At 41.5% G+C, this 23,496-nt stretch overlaps 1 protein-coding gene across 2 annotated transcripts in view; it reads right to left on the bottom strand.

The window, feature by feature from the left end:
- Positions 1-23,496, bottom strand: part of UPP2 (uridine phosphorylase 2) — a 263,527-nt gene that overhangs the window by 227,499 nt on the left and 12,532 nt on the right. The window lies entirely within an intron of this gene.

Here is a 23,496-nt window from a genome sequence, read left to right as displayed (position 1 = left end):
TCCCAAAGGGCTAGGATTACAGGCATGAGCCACCACACCCAGCCAAGAACAAAATTTTTAAATGTTATTTAGTTTAAATAAATTAATAGCTACATGCATTATATAGTACAGGTCATCAATTTCCTGTTTCTAGTCTTAAATGGCATGTTTTGCAAAGCTTTCAGGGCTCTCAACTTTTGTTCATCTTGAAATATCCATAATTTGATAGTCAGGACTGGTGGTATCCCTATGCAAGACTGTGTGTGCTCAGCAGTATATTAGGAGCCACTGGAGAGCATAAAATAAATAGATTGCAGGGTCTTTGCCCCTGAGGAACTTCCTGTTTATTAACCAGCTCTCATTGTGCTTTCTTCCAGTTTCTGCCAAGCCTGAAAGTGTTCAATGTTAAAGGGTGGGGGGAGGAGGAAATTAAGCAATAATTAGGAGAGATGATGCTTGGCAGGGGCTTTTTTATCTCAAGGCTACCAGATTTTGTTCATGGAATTTGAGAACATGAGTGATTTGCATATGTTGCATAAATTTGCATCTTGTATTCAAGAGACCTGACTCCAAGTCTACGAAGTACAATTTAATTAATTAGTGGAACCTACTATAGCTGTATTCAGAATAGAATTCATGGCATAACGCACATGAAATTGCTAGCTGTTGACAGCAATTCAGGAGATCCCAGACCAGGTCAGGAGACCAAAAGAAAAAAAAAAAAAAACACAGCACAAGAGGTTGACAGTTAAGGGGGAAGAAAAGGTACCAGGACCTTTGTTATCATCCCTGACCTCTGCCTTCTGTGTACCTCCAGGCTTTGTATATAGAGTCATTCATTTCCCACAAATGGCATTATGTGAAATGAAGTTGCACCAAAGAATGGAATTAGACCTCCAGTGCCCACCAGTGTCAGTTTCCTTATCTTTGGCATACCCCATACTTCCTGCCTTGCTTCTCTGCCTACAACTGAACTCTGCATGAGTGTGAGCACATAGTTCAAAAAAGGAAAGATAGAGTGAATAAGAGAATGTCTAAAGAAAGAAGTGAAGAGTCAGGTAGTTTTTTCTGCTCTCTTCCCTTCTCTTTCTTCTCTCCTCTACTAAAGCACCTACTCAATGTCTGTGCCAGGTCTGTGGTAGGCCTGGGGGATACAAAGTTAAAGTAACGCAGGCTTCTTGTCTCAAAGGAGCTCAGCACTGCAGCAGGGGAGATGGACATATGAGCAGCAACTACCATACTGTGCATAGCAAAAAACGATAAAGGCGTGTCCTAGGAAGGGGACCCAGAGGAGAGAGAGATGCCTCTGTTGATGTGGAGAGGTAGTGGGGAAGTTTTCACACAGGAAGAAAGGTAAAGGATTTGAAGAAAGAGAAAAGACTTAAAGAAAGAGAAGGACTGTGGTGGGACAGAGAGAACAGCATGTGCAGAAACAGCATGATGTGCTTAGCATACAGTTAAGTGTCAGAAATGTGAAGGGGAGGAGGGAGGTCAGGGAGAGGTACAAAATCCAGACCAGCCTATGAATGCCCTATTAACTTGCTTTTAGGTGCCAAGGGAATGGAACTAAAGTAGAGTACTTTAGACCACCTTACCTAGGAATGAAAACGTGGCACCGACCCCAGCAGCAGGGCTAAAGGATCTTTCCCTTAGGAGCTAAGTCATCCTCTCCTAACATCTCTTGACCGACGTTAGCTGTAGATCTGCCCTTAACATTTCCTACTTGTGCCCCTTTCTAGGAGAACTTCAATTCTATTATGACCCAAGTTGACTAGAAATAGGCATCTGTATAATATATCCTCTATTTGTTGTCTGTAACCAAATATACCCACTGCCTGCCAGGCAGCCCGCAGAGGTCAGGTGGAGCTTTAGGGTCATCCTGAAATGGTTGTGTTCACCACCTGAATGATTCCCCTGATTCTCTCCCCTCCCCATCATGTTGGTATTTACTCCTTCTTTCTTTTTGGAAATTCAGAACCAAATGTGGCAACTGCATGTAGCCCCAGAGATACTAAAAACTCACCTGCTGCCCCACCACCTCCATGGCCAAATCTAGGAGCCATAGAGCTACCCCTCACTGCAGAGCTAGTGGGATGGCATAAGGATAGAGACCGTGTCTAGTGCCTCCTCCCACCTCGCCCATGCAACTCTATACTCTGTGGGAGAACTGGCTGCCATATTTCATTGATCTACTACTAAATGTTTTAGAAAAACAAAAAGCACAGAGTATACAATCACTAATTCATACCGGCTCCTCAGCTTAAGAAATACATTTCAATCTTGGCTGGGCGCAGTGGCTCACGCCTGTAATCCCAGCACTTTGGTAGGCCGAGGAGGGCAGATCACCTGAGGTCAGGAGTTCGAGACCAGCCTGACCAACATGGAGAAACCCCGTCTCTACTAAAAATACAAAATTAGCTGGTCGTGGTGGCACATGCCTGTAATCCCAGCTACTAGGGAGGCTGAGGCAGAAGAATCACTTGAACCTGGGAAGCGGAGGTTGCGGTGAGCCGAGATCGCACCATTGCACTCCAGCCTGGGCAACAAGAGCGAAACTCCATCTCAAAAAAAAAAAGAAATACATTTCAAATTCAACTGAAGCTCTTCTGTTTTCCTAATTAATTACCTTCCTTTCCTTCCTCTTAAGAAGTAATCATTATCCTGAATGTGGTATTTATGATGCCAAATACTTGTATTTATATGATACTATGGTATATTGTGTTGTTTTAAGTATTTTAATATTTATAAAAATGTTATGCCTCAAAATGCCATCAACAACCAACTCTGTTAGTTTCTTGTGTGGGAAAGCTTCTGAATTGTGTGGTCTTGCCCCTCTGGACCCTATGGCTGTATCATAATAAAAAGATAGCTTTTGGCAAGACTTTATCTTATGCTATTGATCTACATTGTCTCATATTTTTCCTTTATTCTTGTATATTCTATGAATAGGGTGCTATCCTGTCATTTAGTTATTGTAATGTGTGAACTGCTGGGGACAGACTGATGTGAGTGCAGTTCTTAAACTTAAAAAGCCCTAGACACCACATTTGTGGTGTTTAAGGTATTAGGAACAGCCCTACAAACAGGGGTTGATTGTATTGAATATTCTTCCTGCTGAGCCTGCCTTGTGATGGTGGTTGCTTAGGGATCTTGGAGCTAAAGAAATGGCTAATCGTTCAATAATGGTCCTGTAATATTCATCACCCATGAGCAGTTAGTAAAGAATGGCTGCAAAGGCAGAGTTAGGCTACTAACAAGGAATTTATGTAGATGTGCCATGTCTAGCCTGTGTTCTGAACTACAGAGATGAATAAGGTATAGTCCATTCTCTCTGGAGGCTCATAATTGAATAGGGAGTATTAATAAGTGAATGATTGCCATTCAGCATGGCAAATGCTAAAATATACGTATGTAGCAGCTATAATAGGAACAGAGTAATAGGGAGAGTCAGAAAGTATGGTCAAAACCCAAAAAAGTCAGGTATATAATATGTGCATATTTTGTATGTACATGTAAACTCTAACTATGAGGTAATAATCTCTGGCCTGCCCTTATTACCTGTGTGGATTGGGCAAGTTACTTACAACACTCAGCCTGTTTCTTCATCTGTGAAACAGTGATAATATCTAGTAATATCTAGTAGTGTTGATATATGGATTAAATGAGATAATCTAAAAAAATGTTATCCAGTGATAACCTGGTAAATGTTTAACAACACGTTCTCTAGGGGAAAAAAGACAACTTAATTTAAAGCATCTGCCAATTTCCATGCTTACATACTCCCACAGTGGCTGAATTGAAATGACCACATTGTGTCAGTGAGCAAGAAGTTAGGAAGAGATGACCCCAATACATGTGAGCCAGCTCTCGCACCCCACTGATTTATTATGTTCTTCATTAACTTGATTTTTTTTCTCAACATTATTATATTTGAGATTTGTTCATGTTGATACATGCAGGTCTAGGTTTTTTTTTTTTTTCTTTCACTTCTACTGCTATGTAGGGTTGATTGTATGAACGCACCAAAATTTATTTTTCCTGCCAGGCACAGAGGCTCATGCCTGTAATCCCAGTGCTTTGGGAGGCTGCAGTAGGAGGATCACTTGTACTCTGGAGTGCAAGGCTGGCTTGGGCAATGTAGCAAGACCCCTTCTCTACAAAAAAAAGTTTAACAATTAGCGGGGTATGGTGGTGCACACCTGTAGTCCTAGCTACTCTGGTGGCTGAGGTGGGAGGATCACTGGAGCCTAGAAGTTTGAAGCTGCAGTGAGCTATAATCACACCACTGCACTCCAGCCTGGGCAACACAGCGAGACCCTGTCTCAGAAAAAATTAGTTAAATAATTTGTTTTTCTTTTTTTTTTTTTGACGGATATTTAGGTTGCTTTCGATCTGGGGACTCTTGAAAATAATGCTGTAAATATCATTTTGAATGTACTTCATGGTGCACAGGTGTAAAAGATTTCCCAAAATCAGAGTAGAATTCATGGGTTTTGGACATACATGTTCCAACATGAGTAGATTTTGCCAGATTTTCCTCCTAGGTAACTGTGATGATTTACTTTCCCACTAGTGTATCAGTGTTTCCATTACCTTCATTTTCTCCTGTTCTTAGTTTTGACAGATGTTATAAACTGAATTGTGTCCCTCCAAAATTTACATATTAAGTCCCAACCCCCAATGTGACTGCATGTGGAGATAGAGCCTTTATGGAGGTAATTAAAATAAATGAGGCCATAAGGGTGGGGCTTTAATCCTATATAATTGGTATCCTTATAAAAAGAGGAAGAGGCTGGGCGTGGTGGCTCATGCGTGTAATCCCAGCACTTTGGAAGGCCGAGGCAGGCAGATCAGGAGGTCAGGAGATCGAGACCATCCTGACTAACACGGTGAAACCCCGTCTCTACTAAAAATACAAAAAATTAGCTGGGCGTGGTGGCGGGCGCCTGTAGTCCCAGCTACTTGGGAGGCTGAGGCAGAAGAATGGTGTGAACACGGGAGGCAGAGCTTGCAGTGAGCTGAGATTGCGCTACTGCACTCCAGCCTGGGCCACACAGCAAGACTCCGTCAAAAAAAAAAAAAAAAAAAAAAAGGAAGAGACACTAAAGCTCCCCCAACAACTCCACCCAACTCCCACCCTCTCCCCACTATGTGTACATAAAGGAAAGGCCATATGAAGACACAGTGAGAAGCCAGCCATCTATAAGCCAGGAAGGGAGCCCTTACTAGAACCCGAATTTGCCAGAACCTTGATCTTGGACTTCTAGCCTCCAGAAATGTGAGAAAATAAATGTCTCTTGTTTAAGCCACCCAGTCTGTGAGATTTTTGTCATGGCAGCCTGAGCAGATTAATGCAACAGACTTTTAAAATTTTGCCTTTAAACAGATGTAGTTTTTCTTTATTTTAATTTTAGAAACTCTTTGTTTCCTTCTAATCAAGCCTCAACCCTTATCTAGTTTAAACAAACTCCCAAACTGACCTCTTCCTTTATAACCCACCTAATTTACTTATTCCCAATTTACTGCTTTTGAAATTGCTCCATTCAGGCTGATTTTCTCAGATTCCCCAAATATACCATGCTCATTCTTATCTCTGGACCTTCATTAAAGCAGCTCTGCTTGCCCAGAATACCCTATCATTTTCCTGGGCATATCAATATCTTGCCCATTTTTAAAATACACAAGTCAAATCCCATTCTCCAAGAGTTAGGACTCCTTCTGGGTCAAATGAAAGAAAATCCAAACCAAACTTCTATGGCACAAAAAGGAAATTTCATTTTATGAAAAACAGAACTGCTTGCTTCAGAGATGCCAGGACCTAGACAATGCTATTAGGTCCCTTTTCTCATATCCAGTCTCACTTTACCCTGCACTGGATGTATTCTCTCCTTCTGTAGACATCGTGCCTCCATACAGAAGGACCAGCACAGGGCCACAGAAAGCTCCACACTTACAACATCTTATGCATAACCCACAAAAGACTTCCTCTCTCCCATCCTTCATTTGTAATATCCTGGCTGCGGGGCGAGAGTGGGGGAGTTTTCATTGGCCTGATTTGGACCAAATGACATTTTCTTGTTCAATCATTCCATCTAGAATGGTGGGGTACTATGATAGCTAAGCCCAGGGTATATGCCCACATCTGTAGCCAGGGAGGTACAGTCTTATGACTGTCAAACCCATTAAAACCACATGGAGTGTGGAAGATCAAATCCCCTTGCTGTGGTTTGAATGTTTGTGTCTTCCTAAAATTCTTACGCTGAAACCTAATCCAGGGCCAGGTGCAGTGGCTCACGCCTGTGATCCTAACACTTTGGGAGGCCGAGGCGGGCAGATCACTTGAGGTCAGGGGTTCAAGACCAGCCTGGCCAACAAGGTGAAACCCCCGTCTCTACTAAAAATACAAAAATTAGCCAGGCATGGTGGTGGGCGCCTATAATCCCAGCTACTCGGGAGGCTGAGGTGGTAGGATCGCTTGAACCCAGGAGGCAGAGGTTGCAGTGAGCCGAGATCCTGCCACTGCACTCCAGCCTGGGCAACAGAGCAAGTCTCTGTCTCTAAAGAAAAAAAACGGAAACCTCATGCCCAACATAGTATTAAGAGGTGGGGCCCTTAAGAAAAGGTGCAGGTGAATCATCTTGAGCCTTGGAGTTTGAGACCAGCCCAACACGGCAAAACCCCGTTTCTTTTTTTTTCTTTCTTTCTTTTTTTGAGACAGAGTCTCACTCTGTTGCTCAGGCTGGAGTACAGTGGCGCCATCTGGGCTCACTGCAACCTCCACCTCCGGGTTCAAGTGATTTTCATGCCTCAGCCTCCTGAGTAGGGATTACAAGCAGTGTGCTACCACGCCTGGCTAATTTTTGTATTTTTAGTAGAGATGGGGTTTTGCTATGTTGGCCAATCTTGAACTCCTGGCCTCAAGTGATAACTACCTGCCTTGGCCTCCTAAAGTGCTGGGATTAGAGGCTTGAGCCACTGAGCCTGGCCACAAAATCCCATTTCTACAAAAAATACAGAAATTAGCTGGGCATGGTGGATTGTGCCTGTAGCCCTAGCTACTGGGGACGCTGAGGTAGGAAGATGGTTTAAGCCCAGGAGGTCAAGGCTGCCGTGATCTGATTGTGCCACTGCACTCAAGCAGAAAGCAAGCCCTCACCAGATATCAAATCTACTGGTGCCTTAATCTTAGACTTCCCAGCCTCTAAAACTGCAAGAAATAAATTTCTGTTAATTATTAATTGCCCTGTCTAAAGTGTTTTGTTATAGCAGAATGGACTAAGATATCCCTAAAGAAGGGTCCTTGACAGACACAAATGACAGAATCTATCACATGCATTATCCATGAAGCTACCCCATTTCTCCAGCCCTCACAGCTCCTCTTTACTTTTGAATTGTTATTGTATCTAGAACATCTCTCACTTAATTATCAAAGTATCTTTTGTTTTATGCTAAATCATAATCGTGTTAATATTAGGAATCATGTCTTCACTTACCATGTATCTTCCACGGTCATTTTTTTTTTTTTTTTTTTTTGAGACAGAGTCTTGCTTTGTCGCCCAGGCTGGAGCACAGTGGCTCGATCTCAGCTCACTGCAACCTCTGCCTCCCAGGTTCAAGAGATTCTCGTGCCTCAGCCCCCTGAGTAGCTGGGACTACAAGCACCTGCCACCATGCCCAGCTAATTTTTGTTATTTTTCAGTAGAGACGGAGTTTCGCCATGTTCGCCAGGCTGGTTTTGAACTCTTGACCTCAAGTGATCCGCCTGCCTTGGCCTCCCGAAGTGTTGGGATTACAGGTGCGAGCCACCGTGCCTAGCCATCTTCACAGTCCTTAACAGAGAACTGAGTATGTATCAGACATCTGACAAATACTAATTCTCAGAACCTGTGGCCTGCTATTTCTAATGGAAGCAGATCTTTAAAATCCACTCCTATTGACTTCAATTGTAGTTTAGCTGAAATTTGAATTTTGAAGCTATGATGCAATTTTGGAGATATCATGGCCAAAAATGTATATGGTGCCTAGCAGTTTAGAAGATACTCTCACGTTCTATGATCTTCACAAGCGGACAGAAAGCAGGTTCTGTCCTGTAGGAAACTGAGATTTACCCATCAAGGCATGTAATTTTTTTGCCCAAAGTAGACTGGCTGGTGAGTAGCAGAAACAGATAAGCCACAGTTTGACTGAGCCTTGGGAGAAATTTACCTTTTGCCACCGCCCTGTAGAGGGCTGAGTGTTCTGGCAGGTATGGTGAGAGACTCTTCTAGAAATAGTGCTCTAGGGGGCTGCCTTCAAGAAGCTCTGATTGCCCTCCATCCTGTGAGGGTTCCATGAATGAATCAGCCCATGGAAACTCTACCTACATTTGGACACTCACTGTCTGGAACATGTGTTTGGAGCCTGGAACCAAAGCATCTCTGTGGCCCCGAATGTTGCTGAGGAGAGATTCAGCCCACATCTAAATGCCAGATGATAGAAGCAAGTGGCCAAGCAGTGCAGGCATTTTTGCCAAGTTGGAATGGGAGCGAGTGTGACTAAGCCAATGGGACTAGAGGTGGCAAACAATTCGTGTCTGGTTGGAATCAAGCACTGTGTTGGTGATAACACTTCCAGAACAGGCAAGGGTGACCATAAACTTGCGTTCCAAGGCACCCTGCAAAGGAATGAACTGTATACGCTCATGCTATTTAACAGAAATTCACCAATGAGGCCCATCTTTTAACGTCAGCTAGAACAGCAATGTCGACAATGGCATCACCAGGCTTCCCCTGCCTGCTGCTAGCCCAGCAGAAGCTTGTAAAGGCAGAACTTTCGGGCCCAGACGTCTTGTTTCTGTTGCTTTTGCCAGAGAGCTGCTCCAGAGGGGGGTTGCATTGTGTTATAATCACATGGTTTGCAAAATGATAGTTAAGAGTCTGTTAGCATTTCCACCCCAAACCTCATATTTTCAGCTGCTCAGAGTGACTCAAATATAAGAATTCTCTTTAGGCTGAAATTTGGCACACAGGGTCTCAGGCCCAGCTGGGGAGCAATTTCAACCTTTCTTGGGACCGGATTTCAATAACATCCATTTGGCTGTTTTTGAATAACAGCAGAAGTACAACAGAAGAGAAGTTAGCATTTTTATAGCAAAATGTTGCCATTGTGTGACTCAAGAATTGGTGTTGAGGGGTGGGTGGAACCCACCCTAGCAACTCCCAATAAACCCTGGCAGGTGATTAGCCTTCGAGTGGACTAAGCATGTATACTTTTCTTAAGTATATATTCAAAAGCCCAACTGCTAGTCTGTTGTTCAGAACAGAGGAGAGATTTTGTTTAATAACATATTGTGTTTTTGAAAAGCAAAGTTGACTCAGGAACAATGACACATACCAGTGGATACTGAATTTCTACTACACCCACTCCTTGGTGCAACTGGGGCAGTGGCAAATTGTAGGATGCAACTGAGTTCCCAAATGTACAGGAAAAAACTGCGAGGGGGCAGGAGAAAGGGAGGGGAGGGTAGTGTCATGACCGCAAACATGATATGAGGAATATTCTTGATGATCTAAGATCTCAGATCTGGGCCTTCCTTCTGGAAGGAAGAAGACATCAGAACTCAGTTCCTCTTCTGCACCTCCCCACTCACTAATGACAATGCATCAAATTACAAATGACAGATTCCAAAAAGGCAAAATGATACCAAGCTTGTTTTTTTTTAATGAAATATTCCAGGAAAAAAAAAAGCATAGAGAATAATAAAACACACACTCATGTGCCCAGCACTCAGTTTATGAAATAAAACATCGCAAACATACGCCAGGCACAGTGGTTCATGCCTGTAATCCCAGCACTTTGGGAGGCCAAGGCAGGCGGATCCCTTGAAACTAGGCATTTGAGACCAGCCTGGGCAACATGGTGAAACTCTGTCTCTATTAAAAAATAAAAAATTTGCCAGCGTGGCAGTGTGAGCCTGTAATCCCAGCTACTTGGGAGGCGGAGGTGGGAGGATCACTTGCTCTCGTCTTAAAAAAAAAAAAAAAAAAAGCAAATACAATCAAAGTCCTATCTGTGTATTTATCAGCATTCTTGATGATTTCCTTTTTTCTTGTTTCTTTTTTGTTTTTTGTTTTTGAGATGGAGTCTTGCTCTGTCACCCAGGCTGGAGTGCAATGGCGCGACCTTGGCTCATTGCAACCTCTGCCTCCCAGGTTCAAGCGATTCTCCTGCCTCAGCCTCCCGAGTAGCTGGGATTACAGGCGCCTGCCACCATGCCTGGCTAATTTTTGTATTTTTAGTAGAGGCGGGGTTTCACCATGTGGGACAGGCTGGTCTCGACCTCCTGACCGCAAGTGATCCGCCCGCCTTAGCCTCCCAAAATGCTGGGATTACAGGAGTGAGCCACTGCGCCCAGCGATTTTCTTGTTTCTTAATACAAAGATTTATTATTGTTCTCTTTATATAGGATGTTATATCTCCAGTTTGTATTTCATAGGAGTGATTATCTATGATTCCTCCTCCTCTTCTTTCTACATTATTCAGATTTATAGAAATTCTGTTTAAATTTATGCCTTTTCTTTCCAGAAGTTCCTAGTTTCCATCACTGAATGGTAATCAGCTATAGCGGGTTTGCCAATCTGGGATCCAAAAGCACCTTTCCTGGTTAAAGTCAAATGAAGACGATTTTCCTCAACCTCTGCTAAAATGATACCCTGACATACCTTAAGAATTTTCTGACTGTTACATTATAGGGATTGATACCCACAGTCTCTAAATTCTAGACTTCATATACTTTCTGCTACATCAAAGTGCCTTTTCTGCAGTTTAGGAGACTGCCCCCTGCTGTAACCATCAGCTCTATCCCTTCTGTGCTGATCAACATCTTTGCAAACAGAAACCTTGATTTACAAGCCCCTTGTATTCTGCGTAAGCCACCTCCAGTTCTATCCTGATCTCCTAACCACGACCTCAGGGAGAGCTTCTAACTATAAATAAAGTGGTTTTTACCAACTCAGTCAATTCTCAGATTTAAAGATACATTGGTCCCAGTGCAGCAGGCTATAGAAGTCATGGTAGTTTCCCCTCTAGAAGCCATCCCCACCTATTCTTGGGTCATAGACCCCTGATTTTGTTCAGGCATCAGGTAGCCATGTGCTTCAGGAAAGCTGGGTCCTTCTCCAGCCCCAGAGCCAAAAAACCAGCACTGTATTTCAGTTAAGAGTCTGGTCTCATGATTCCTTCATAGGCTCTTGTGTGATCTTAGGTAAGTTACTAAAACTTTATGTGTCTTGGTTCAACTCCTTTTGTCAGGGATTGTTATAGCTGACTTGCTGGGGTTGGCAGAGTTAAAACAAACAAACAAAACATCTGAGAACTTGTTAATGCTGCGGAGTCACTCAATTAACCAACCATAGAATATATGCTCCCTGAAGGCAGAGATTATTGCCTGCTTTGTTCACTCATACATCACCAGCACCAAAAACACTGCCTGCCACTTAGTAGGTGCTCAATAAGTACTGGTTAAATTGCATGGACTTGAATCTCAGACTCACTAAATTGCAGGCAAGACTTTTTGTTATGTGACATAATAAATACCCAGCCCAAAGCATCTTGATACATAAATACCCTTTGTCTAGTCAGTACCATTCTTTCCTAGGAACTGTCCCCTCCACATGTTTACAAATATGGCAGCAATGGGAGCTGAGTTAATACATTGTGACCCAGTGGCTACCATTAATTCATTCAGGGGTGGCTACCTGACCCAAATGGGATCAATCTTAACCCTTTCCCAGGAGTTTGGAATTAGACTAAGACTCAGGTCAATCTTGCTGCTGTTTGAAAAGGAAGAAACATAAGATGTGGCCTGTTGGCAGTTGTGTTTCCCATGTGCATGCATGAACACTACAGCAGGTTAGCTGGCAGCAAGCAAAGAAGGAAGCCAACTGGCAAAACAAAGACAAAAGATGGACAGAGAGTGCTTGTGGTATTTAAGTGTGGTTAAGTGCGACCCACCTACATTCCAGTTCTTGGAGTCTGGGAAACACGTGGATTTTCTTATGATAGTCTCTTTTCTCCTTAGGCTATTTTGAGTTGGGCTCCTGTTAATTGCAGAGAAAAGATCCTAAGAGGTTTTTTGTTGTTGTTGTTTTAATTATAGCTATGAATTCTGAGTAAACCACACCTTACTTCCTGTAACTATTATATGCACCCATGAAAAGTAAACAGTTTAAAAAAAATTAGGGCCAGGTGCAGTGGTTCACGCCTGTAATTTCAGCACTTTGGGAGGCCGAGGTGGGCAGATCACGAGGTCAAGAGATCGAGACCATCCTGACCAAAATGGTGAAACCCTGTCTCTACTAAAAATACAAAAAATTAGCTGGGCATTGTGGCATGTGCCTGTAGTCCCAGCTACTTGGGAGGCTGAGGTAGGAGAATTGCTTGAGCCTGGGAGGTGGAGGTTGCAGTGAGCCGGGATTGCGCAACCGCACTCCAGCCTGGTAACACAGCGAGATTCTGTCTCAAAAAAAAAAAAAAAAAAAAAAGAAAGAAAAAGAAAAGAAATGCTGAGGGACAAATATAACCCAAAACATAACCATAAAACCTTTGGAAACTTAAATGAGAAATAAACTCTGAGTACAGTTGTCTCAAGTCTACCTTTAAGCCATCCTCTACAGCCCTTGCAATCCGGTCTTCTTCTTTTGTCCATGCAAACATGGTGACCAATGAGATTCTTCACTGTTTACAATGGTGTGCTCCACTATCATCCCCTGGTTTTTCCATGTGGCAAACTCAGTAACTGGAAACCCTTTCTATTCTAGGTGTTCAGTACATAACTCCTAAAGTTCTCTCTTCTCGTCAGCTTTAAATGACTTCATGGTTGGTTTTGCTTTCATTTTTCTCTGAGGTTTCAATGTACAATTCCAGGAACTAGCTATCTCTATCAACCTGAAACTGTGCCTGGGTTCTATGTTGATAATTTTTTACTAAGCCACAGGGACCATCTGCTCTAAGGTCATGACTCTGTTTGCCATTTGTGCAGCTGCCTGCACATCTGTAGGTTCCCATGCATTCTTTTATTATTGTCTGCTTTCTATTGCATGTTGTCAAAGGCCTGGGGACTGCATCTGTTTGAATTTTGTCTGTAGGGCTCCGAACATAGAGCAGTGTGTGGTTGGGAACACAGAAAACATTACTTTCAGCAAACTGGATTCATAAAGAGTCATGATGAATGGAAATGATGAGGGAGATTTGAGCCCAGGAATAGGGACTGGATTTCCTATTTACCTCCTCACTAACAATGATGCTTTTAAATGTTCTCGCTCTGAACAACTTTATCAATGCTTTGAGCTGAGACCCACTCACATCATGATTATTTCCTTGTAAGTACTTATTATTTAGTTGAGTTAGCTGTTTCAATATGAAGTTTTTATACTGGTTTTTAGAATTGTTCACCATACATTCTCTTTAACATGTATTCTCTTAGTCTCTCTTTCTGTCTCTGTCTCTCTACACACACACACACACACACACACACACACACACACACACACACACACACACGTGTTCATTTGAACTCAGGTTTTAAGGCTGGGTCTATACTTGGCCAACATCTTCAAGGTCACTAATGTTACTTCTTGCCTCTGCTGTGTGGGAGCCAGAGTGTGAGTCATCAGGGTGAATAATGCCTCTGTAATACTACCAGATTGTGTTTGTCTCCACTTCAAAGCTCTTAGTTTTAACAGAATAGTATTTCTCCATCCCGCCCACCCAAACAGCAGTCTAGATGGCCGAGAGGCAACAGTTATATGAACAGTAGTATCATTTCCATAGGATGGGTTACCCCCCACACGACCCATACTCCTCAAAAAACCTGCAGGACCCTTTATAGAAGTTCTCAGGCAACATTCTAGTCAGATTTTTTTGACTAGAGATTACAGCTCATCACCTCTTTTTTTTTCTTCATTCCTTCCTTCTCCTTCCTTCCTTCCTTCCTTCCTTCCTCTCCCCCTTCCCTTCCTCTCTCCCTTCCCTTCCCTTTTCCTTTCCCTTTTTGAGAGGGAGTCTCACTCTGTCACCCAGGCTGGAGTGCAGTGGCGCAATCTTGGCTCACCGTAACCTCCGCCTCCCGGGTTCAAGCGATTCTCCTGCCTCAGCCTCCCGAGTAGCTGGGATTACAGGCACTACCACCACACCTGACTAATTTTTTGTATTTTTAGTACAGATGGGGTTTCACCATGTTAGCCAGGATGGTCTCGATCTACTGACCTCATGATCCACCGGCCTCGGCCTCCTAAAGTGCTGGGATTACAGGCATGAGCCACCGCGCCTGGCCTCCTTCCTTCCTTTTCTTTCCATTCTTTTTTTGCCTCACATAAGTCTATAAATCTGCCATTTCTGATCCATCTTCAGTGACCTTTTTTTTTTTCATAGTTCACTGCAGCCTCCAACTCCTGGGTCCAAGCAATCCTCCCATCTCAGCCTCCCAAGTAGCTTGAACTACAGGCATGCACCATGGCACCTGTTTTTCGGTTACTACTCTTCCCTTTAGTCTTTCACTTTCTTTTTCATTCACCAAAGACTTTATGACTTTGTCAAAAAAAAAAAAAAAAAAAAAAAAAAGAGAAGCAGTGAAAGGAAGAACAGAAGAAAGGAAGAAAGCAAGCAAGCAAGCAAGCAAGCAAGACAGAAGGAGAAAGACCAGACATGGTGGCTTATGCCTGCAAGCCCAGCACTTTGAGAGGCTGAGGCAAGCGGATTGGTTGAGTTCAGGAGCTCAAGACTAGCCTGGGCAATGTGGTGAAACCCCGTCTCTACAAAAAAGACAAAAATTAGTTGGGCGTGGTGCACATGTAGTCCTAGCTACTCAGAAGGCTGAGGTGGGAGGATTGCTTGAGCCTGGGAGGTTGAGGCTGCAGTGGGCTATGATCATACCACTGCACTCTAGCCTAGGCAACAGAGCAAGACCTTCTCTCAAAAACAAAAGCAAACAAAAAAAAGTCTTTAAACCCAAGAATCAACTCCCACTTCCACAGCCTCCCTGTGGCTCCTCTCACAAGAACACTTTATTTTAAAAGTCATGTGACTCTGGTGAAACTCCTCTCGCAACAACACTTTATTTTAAAAGTCATGTGACTCTGGTGAAACTCCTCTCGCAACAACACTTTATTTTAAAAGTCATGTGACTCTGGTGAAACTCCTCTCGCAACAACACTTTATTTTAAAAGTCATGTGACTCTGGTGAAACTATAGTGCAGAGTGGCCATGATGGAAAGAATAATGGTGGAACTGCCATCATTGAGCACCTAATCACAGTGCCAGCTGGTTTACACACATATTTCATTAACTCCCCAAAACTGAAGTAAGCCTTATTATCTTTTTTATGCATGAGTAGAGTGAGGTTCAGAGATACTCAATAACTTGCCCAAGATCATAGCCATTAAGCAGAAAGGAGGAAAATAACTAACTCTGTACGGTGCCGAGATTCACGCTTTTTTTGGTGGGGGGAGGGGGGCTCAGTTGCTTGGTGAGAGAGGAGACACTAACCTGTCTAGACTTCCTAGTTTGTCTATGTCCTGCCTTTCTTGCTGCCAATTTATGGGATAACTTGAGAGTATAATTTTCTCTGATCATTCCTATGTCACTTCCCAAAGCATTTCTCATTGTCGTCAATGGTATCTGGGTATATTTCCCCATACTCATGAATAACATATCTTAGAAATTTTGCCAGTCCTCATTCATGTCCTACATGTGTTAATCAAATGTCTTCTAGGCCTAGGGTAATGGTATATAATCTATCATCCAAACTGGGACACTTTTGAGATGAAAAAGAGTGCTATTAATAATTATGCTGGGCACACTGGGATGTATGGCCACCCATTTAGAAACAAACTATAGTCAAGCTAATGTCTCCTATGGACAAGGAGGGTATGAGTAGAATAGTCCAGCCTTAAATAGTCAGAGAACAGAGGTTGTTGGGGAGAGAAGCTAAATCTACCAGATTCCAACCTTTTTTTCTCACTAGCAGTTGTTGTATTTCTGGGCCTGAGTGTGTGTCGTGAAAAAAGGAAGGTAGCTGAAAACCTCTCAGAATTAGAATTATCACTATCTCCATTCCTTAAGGAAGTGGTGCTCAAACTTCAGTGTGCTTAAGAATTACCAGTTGTTTTTAAATAAAATGCAGATCCCTGAACTATATGCCTTAGAGATGCTGAAAATACAGTCTGAGATGGGCCCTGGAAACTGCATTTTAACATGCTCCTGTAAAGATTTTGATCTAGGTAATTTATGAATTACCCTGGGAAGAAAAACAGTATTTCCTTGATAGAAAAATTCCTGCATACTCACTCTACAAAGACAGGCACAATTTCAGAGGAAGTCCTCGCGGGACTCAATAACACAACTGTTTACAACACTGATATTTGTTCAAAGATACTGTCTATATGACCTGAATCACTATTTGAATCAAATAATTTAAACCACATTAACCTTACAATTACTTTCAGCATAGATTCTTAGGGATTCCTAGCCAAATATATACAATTTATCTTTACATATATGGTATTATATATATTCTTAGTATCTTTATATTGTAGTAAAAGAAAAGAGAATAACATTTTCTGTGTTTTCTGATAATCACAGTAATAATAGTTTTTATACATTAAATATTGCTCTTGTGTCAGACATTTATATACATTACCTTGAATACAAAAAGCCTTGAAGGTAAGTTAGTCAAGCGAGCTCTGTTTTAGACAGGATGTACTACAGGCTCAGAGAAGCTAGGTGACTTGCCTGAAGCCTCACAGCTAGTAACTGGCAGAGTTGCCATTTAAAACCAGGTCACCTGCCTCACACTTGAAATATTTAGTGAACTCATAAGCACCCTGTGAATACTGAAAAATACTGGTTGGAAGGCCACATCATGCATGTAAGCTAGTATGACCTTTCTAGAATAATAATTCCTAGACAGAGAGAAGAACTGAATGGTGATTTTGAGACATGAAAAGGCATTTCTCTGAAATAAAAAGGCTGAAGAAAGTCGATGATCGGTTAACATTTGGGAAACTCTGAGGTACAGCTAACGATTTGCCAGGCTAGCCTTTGGATTTATTTCTCTTTTGTTGGCTGTGCTGCTGCTACGCTCTTTATTCATATTTTCAAGGAAACACAAGTAAAGCGAACGTTCTCTAATTGCGCTCCCTTCCTGCAGTAAGCCCGCTCCTCCTGAGCACCCGGGCTGGTTCCATACGCAGCTCGTTGTGTGGAAGGGCTGGTGGCAGCTGCAAGTTGGTGTGTGACACATTGAGTAGTCATATTTCTCTTCTCTGTGGCCCTCCAAAGCCCTTTCCAACATAACTTTTCCCCATCTGTTCTCGTTTGCACTGCATAATAGGGGACAGGTTTTGGAACTTGGGATTCAAAAAAACATTAAGAGAAAATAAAAATGAGATGGAATTTGAGTAGAAAGAAACTCGCTGGCTTTCCCCCCAACAGCCCCCTTCCTTAGTTGCTGGGATCATTACCAGAGTATTAAATTGATCAAGTTTTTACTCTCGTCTAGTTGGTTCTCTTTATAGGGTAGTGGGGAAACGTGAGAACATTAAAACATCTCTTTAAACTGTCTGCAATAAAATAAGCTCAGGGCTGAGTCATTACTAGGAACAATGTTGCCCAATACCTGACAAAGTTTTTCCACATTTGCTTAGAATCTCTAATAAGTTACATTAATTGTCTCCTGCCTCAGGTTCCTTCTCTATGAAAGGGATGCCTGAAGTGAATTTTAGGAATATTTAGACACAGTGTTTTCCTGAGTGCCATAAGCCCATCTCTGTTGTATGCACTAAATAATTTTGGAAATGATACAAACATTTTTAAATTTTAATAGTAATAAATTTCTTCTAATATACATTAGGAAGAAAACTGGCAATAGCAAAATATACCCCTGATTTCACAATTATTTTTGCTGAAGAAGAGGCTAAACTGGGCATGTAAGTTTAAAAAGTGAACAAATTTAAAGAGGAATATTCAGTAAATAATAAAAGTGAATATGGCAAAACAGAGAGTACAAGCATGGGTGCTTAAAAAGCAAATATATCAAGGCAGTGGTTCTTTTAGTCTTTATGTTTCGTGGAAAGCTTTATTTTATGGTATGGGCCTCTCGTTCTAGGGTTGGATTAATCATAATCCTTGGGTCATGGCATATGCTATCATTGTTGGTCTAGCAGGGGCTCAGAATCCTTAATGGATAGCAGCCCTCTTTGAGAATCTGATGAAAGTTATGGGTTTCCCTGGAAAAATGTATATTCCCATATACAGACAAACTTACATAGAATTTCTGGGTTTTCAGGAACATTTGGAGTGCATCTGTGGGCTTCTGGAAGTTTCAGGTGCATTCAAGGTTGTGTCCACTTGCTTCTCTGCTTTCTTAAGCTCACAGGCCAGCCAGCAGCTGAGGCTTTAAGCCACACCTACTACATTTCTGCAAGGAACAGCATCTTCCCTCACTGCAGGCACCACCCAGCCTGCTGCCTGGGATCATGTAGATAGTACAGAAAATATCCACCCCCGACTCACCTCCCCACTTTCGCCTTTTCAAAAACAGAGATACTACAAAAATGTCAGTAGCCGGGACCAGTTGCTGTGTTTGCCCAGTTCACCTCCTTATCCACTGAGATCTGCTCCTCCTCACTTCAATGGCTTGCACCTGTGAGCACTGCTATTTCTTTCTCACTTGTCCAGAGACAGGCACCTGCCCCAAGCCAGACCAATCAGCATCTTTCCACTTCCCACATCAGAACTTGGAAAGAGAGGTACATGACATGAAACTCAGTGGGGGTGCTTGTTTGTTAATTCTGCAGAGAAGAGCACTAGGTGCAGACATGGGGTTCTATACATGCTTCTGATGATATTGTTTCCTTCAGCATATGTCTTTGGAGCTGAAAAATTTTAAGTAATCACTTCCATAACTCCCGCCATGATACTGCACACTGTTCTTCAAGTACTCAGTTATTTATGAGAAGGTTGGTGATAATATTAATCAGAAAGATCATGGTAATGCCTGGCAACTACTGGACCCAGGCACTGTGCCACCTCCACTGCATGCTATATGCATGCCTTCTCGCTCATGAGGCAGGTAATATTATCTACTCCACTTTACAGAAAAGGACTCTGAGGTTATGGTGTCAGAAAGTTCTAGAACCAGATGGGCATGGTGGCACGTGCCTGTAGTCCCAGCTACTCACAAGGCTGAGGTGGGTGGACTGGTTGAACCTAGGAATTCAAGCTTTGCCTGGGAAGCACAGTGAGACTCCATCTCTAAATAATAATAATAATATATACATAAATATATAAAGAAAGGTGCTAGAACTAGTATACGGACCAGGACTGCCTCACTCCAGACCCTACAACCTTTTCTTCTTCTCAATTTTTGAATAGGTAATTTGTTCACATAGTCTTTTTTTTCTGTTCAAAATAGTGAAACATCTTGCCCTGTCCTTTCCTTCCTTCTCGTTGTTCAAAGCCCCATCCATTTCTGAGGATTTGTGTCCAATTATACTACCCAACATAGACGTATATCTCTTTTTTTATTTAAATGATAGCATATGGTAGCATACGATCTATTTTGCTGAACCTTGCAGGATTCTTTTTCCTACTTACTGCTAATTGAGGAGCTCAGTTCATATCGATACATTGAAAACAACTTTATTATTATTTTAAAAAAGCAGCTTCATAGTGTTCCATTGTAAGAATGTTTAATAATTTACTGACTCAATATCCTATTGATAGGCAGGTTGTTTTCAATCTTTTGCTTTTATATATAGTGCTGCAAAGAAAACCTCCTGCATCTGTCATTTCAGAATTGGGTGAGTATATGTGTAGGAAACATTCCTAGAATGAAATTCCAAGGTCAAAGTGTATGTGAATTTATAATTTTGCAAGAGAATATAAAATTGCCTTCCACGGACCTTGTATCAACTTCCACTTTGACCACAGTGTACAAGAGTAACTTGCAGTATTCTTGATGATTTCAAGGTCTTCTTCTACTCTCACATTTAAAAGTTTCATCCTCTCTAGAATGTCTTAAATTGCTTTACCAAAAAGAAAAACAAAGGGCTGGGCATGGTGGCTTGTGCCTGTAATCCCAGCTACTTGGGAGGCTGAGATAAGAGGATCACTTGAGGCCAGGAGTTAAGACCAGCTTGAGCAACACAGCAATACCCTTTTCCAACTCTCTCTATAAAAAACTCTAAAAAATAACAACAGATAACCAAAAGTCTTACAATCAGTTTCTCCCCTGGCCCCATCCAGCAGGCACATACATACAGAATTTTTTTCTGTTGTACATTTTTACCTACTTTTCTTAGAGCTCCCCCAACTTTGAAAGGAAGCTACGAGGATAAATGGTTTAAGCGCTTGGGATTCTATCAGCAAGCCAGTCCTGCTTAACCACTCAATGAGCAGGTGCTTCATCTCCAAGCCATTTACCGTGAAGTCTTTCTTCCCTGTTCCCCATTGCCAACCCTCCCTCCATCAGCTCACTGTCAGGCATCTCCACCGCAAAGACCTGGCCTCCAGCATTCCTGATAGTTTGCACCAACTACATCTTTGGGGCCTGCCACTCCACTTATTATTCTCATTCTTTGAGAGGTCAATGACTTTGTGGAAATCTGAAACAGCCCCTCCTCAGGAAGTGGTAAAAGTCTCTTAGAATAACAGAAACAAGTCTTGAAAGAGCTCTTGAGTTCATCTGCATTTTAGGCCAATTAAAGTCCCTAAAGAAACAATGATATGCATAAAAATTCAAGATTATATCATCGGCAGTAGCCAAAATCTCATAAATTTATATAGATACTGTCCTTTACAAACAATGAAAACATATCTAAAGAGGGAACAGATGCATTCCCCACTCTCTCTCTCCTTCACAAATTAATGACACTTTCCCTCCTTTAAGTCATTTTAGATATCAATTATTTAGCCAAGAAGAACCAGAAGAGTATCTTCTTTGTAGTAATGAGGCTTTGTCTTCACAGGAACTCAAGTTCAGTTCAGAAACTTTCAAACATGGTTTTAAAGGCTTGTGTGAGTCAACTGTTAGTGAATCACACAAAGGGGGCCTTTATTAATAAACATATTCTGTTCATTATAGAGAAATGAAAGCCTCAGAATAATTCGCCAAATGTTTAAAGAGAAAACAAAAACAATGTGGTAAACATATCAGGCCTTGATGAGCTGTCTAGGTAATTGGTTGTTTCTGTGCACCTGGTTCCAAAGACAATATTTAATGTGTAATCTGTTTCATTTGCTTGGGGAAGTAAGTGTAACTCTACCCCCTGGATCACATCTGCATTAAAATGAGGGGAGGCAGAGTCTTGTTTCAGCGAGTGGAAATTTATGCACATGAGTTGTCTTTTACATGGAGACAGCAATTATACCCCTAGAAATGCAGTCTGTGGGAGAAAATGACATATTCAATACTGGGGAACAAAAGCCTAATGCTAAGAGGACATTAACAAGGTTGGGAACCCCCTCCCAACAATTAACATGATCATTTACAAAATCTGCAATCTATAAAATTATTTTTAAAACATGTTTTTCAAAACAATGTGGTTTTTCTCCTTCTTTCTCGAAGAAATAAAAAGATTCAGCAGCAACCATACAGAATCTATTAGCTACTCCACAATAACAAATAATGTTTTAAAATCTCTTAAAATATATCTGGGGATTGAAACAAACACACACCAGGGAGTGTTAGGTGATCCCTGGTTTAACAGCCTTATAACGACTGAGGGGAAAAGTGCGGCCAAGAATTTTTCATTTTTACGTGAGAAAGTTATGGTGTTTGAAAGCAACAATCAGAATTCTAGAACACAGACTCAAAAAAAAAAAAAAAATAGAGCATATGCAAATAAAAGTTGTTAGTTAAAACTGTTTTTTAAAAAAATAATTTGTTGGTCGATTTTCTTAAAGTCCAAAAGCGCAAAGCTAGAACCATTTAAATGAATTTAAGTTTGTGCTTCTCCCTGTCTTCTCTGGAGACTTTAAGAAATGGATGAGGAAGGATTTGCTCTTTCTCCTCAATGCCTCTGTGTCCTTTCCACTTTTGTGCTTCCTGGGCATACAGAAAGGCTTTATTCACACACCATACTTTACTTCATGTACTGATCGTATCACCAACAGAAAACTATGTGCCCTGCTTAACTAAGATAGAATACAGTAAGTCAATGCAAACTCCCATTTGTTTTTGAATTTTTCTAAGTTGATAATGCTTAATCTTAATTTTTGGTCATGGGTATGTGCATACTCTTTAATTAGTCTTGCTATAAAATCTGAGTGACAGCACTAATACTTTTTATTGATTTACTCTGAGATTTTTTATTTGGGTTCTTGGAAAACTTAAGTTTTTCTATCAATTTTGGTATATTTTCAGAAAGTAGCATTGAAAGAGTAACTTCAACGGGTCAGGCTTTGGGGAAAAGCAAGCTGCAAATTCTAAATCCCGACTACCTTTTGGAAAAAACTAGGAATTGTAAATGTAAACAAATATGGAAGAAGGAGAGTTTAAAATGTGTTTAATATATTCTGAACCACCACAGCACTAAAATCATAGATATTGTAAAATTATGGCATGGCAATATGATATATTATAGAAAAGAGCATGATAGAATGGAATTAGAAAACCTGAATTCTACTCTGCATTGGGTAACTCCCTCTTTTGGAGGAATTCGTTCAAACTTTAAGCCTCTATTTCTTCAGCAATTAAAAAAAAAAAGTAAAATGGAGGTGGAGTCCCCTGACCTGGTTTCATCAAGTCAGTGGCATTGCCATCATGATCATCATCAACAACAACAACAAAAATGGGTAGGGTTAGGGGAATAGGGAGGACTAACTGATCTCAAAGTTAAAAGAGACCTAAAAGGCCAAACAGATAAATGCAATAAGTGGTCACTGTCTGGATTCTGATTTGACAGAAGACTTTTCTGAGAATATTCAGGCAATTAGAATCTGAATTGGAGATCAGAGGATACCAAAGAATTATTAATTTTATTAGATGTGATAATAGCATTATGGTTGTGTAAGAAAATGTTTATATGCTTGTTTATTTATTTATTTATTTATTACTTATTTATTAAGATACTGTCTTGCTCTGTCACCCAGGCTGGAGTGCACAGTGGCCCTATCTCGGCTCACTGCAACCTTCACCTCCCGGGTATAAGTGATTCTCATGCCTCAGCCTCCCAAGTAGCTGGGACTACAGGTGTGCACCACCACACTCAGCTAATTTTCTGTATTTTTAGTAGAGACGGGGTTTCGCTATGTTGGCCGGGCTGGTCTTGAACTCCTGGTCTCAAGGGATCTGCCCATCTTGGTCTCCCAAAGTTCTGGGATTACAGGTGTGAGCCATGGCGCCCAGGTGTCCATATGTTTTAGAGATGCTTAGTGAAAGATGTTGGGATGGAATCACATGATGGCTGAACTTTACATTAAAATACTTTCAAAAAAAAAAAAGAAAGTGGGAAACAGACAAATCAAGTAAATCAATTC

Source organism: Pongo pygmaeus, chromosome 11, assembly GCF_028885625.2.
Source record: "Pongo pygmaeus isolate AG05252 chromosome 11, NHGRI_mPonPyg2-v2.0_pri, whole genome shotgun sequence".
Taxonomy (NCBI): domain Eukaryota; kingdom Metazoa; phylum Chordata; class Mammalia; order Primates; family Hominidae; genus Pongo; species Pongo pygmaeus.
The sequence above is the reverse complement of the archived record's forward strand: the minus strand, read 5'-3'. Positions and strand labels throughout refer to the sequence as shown.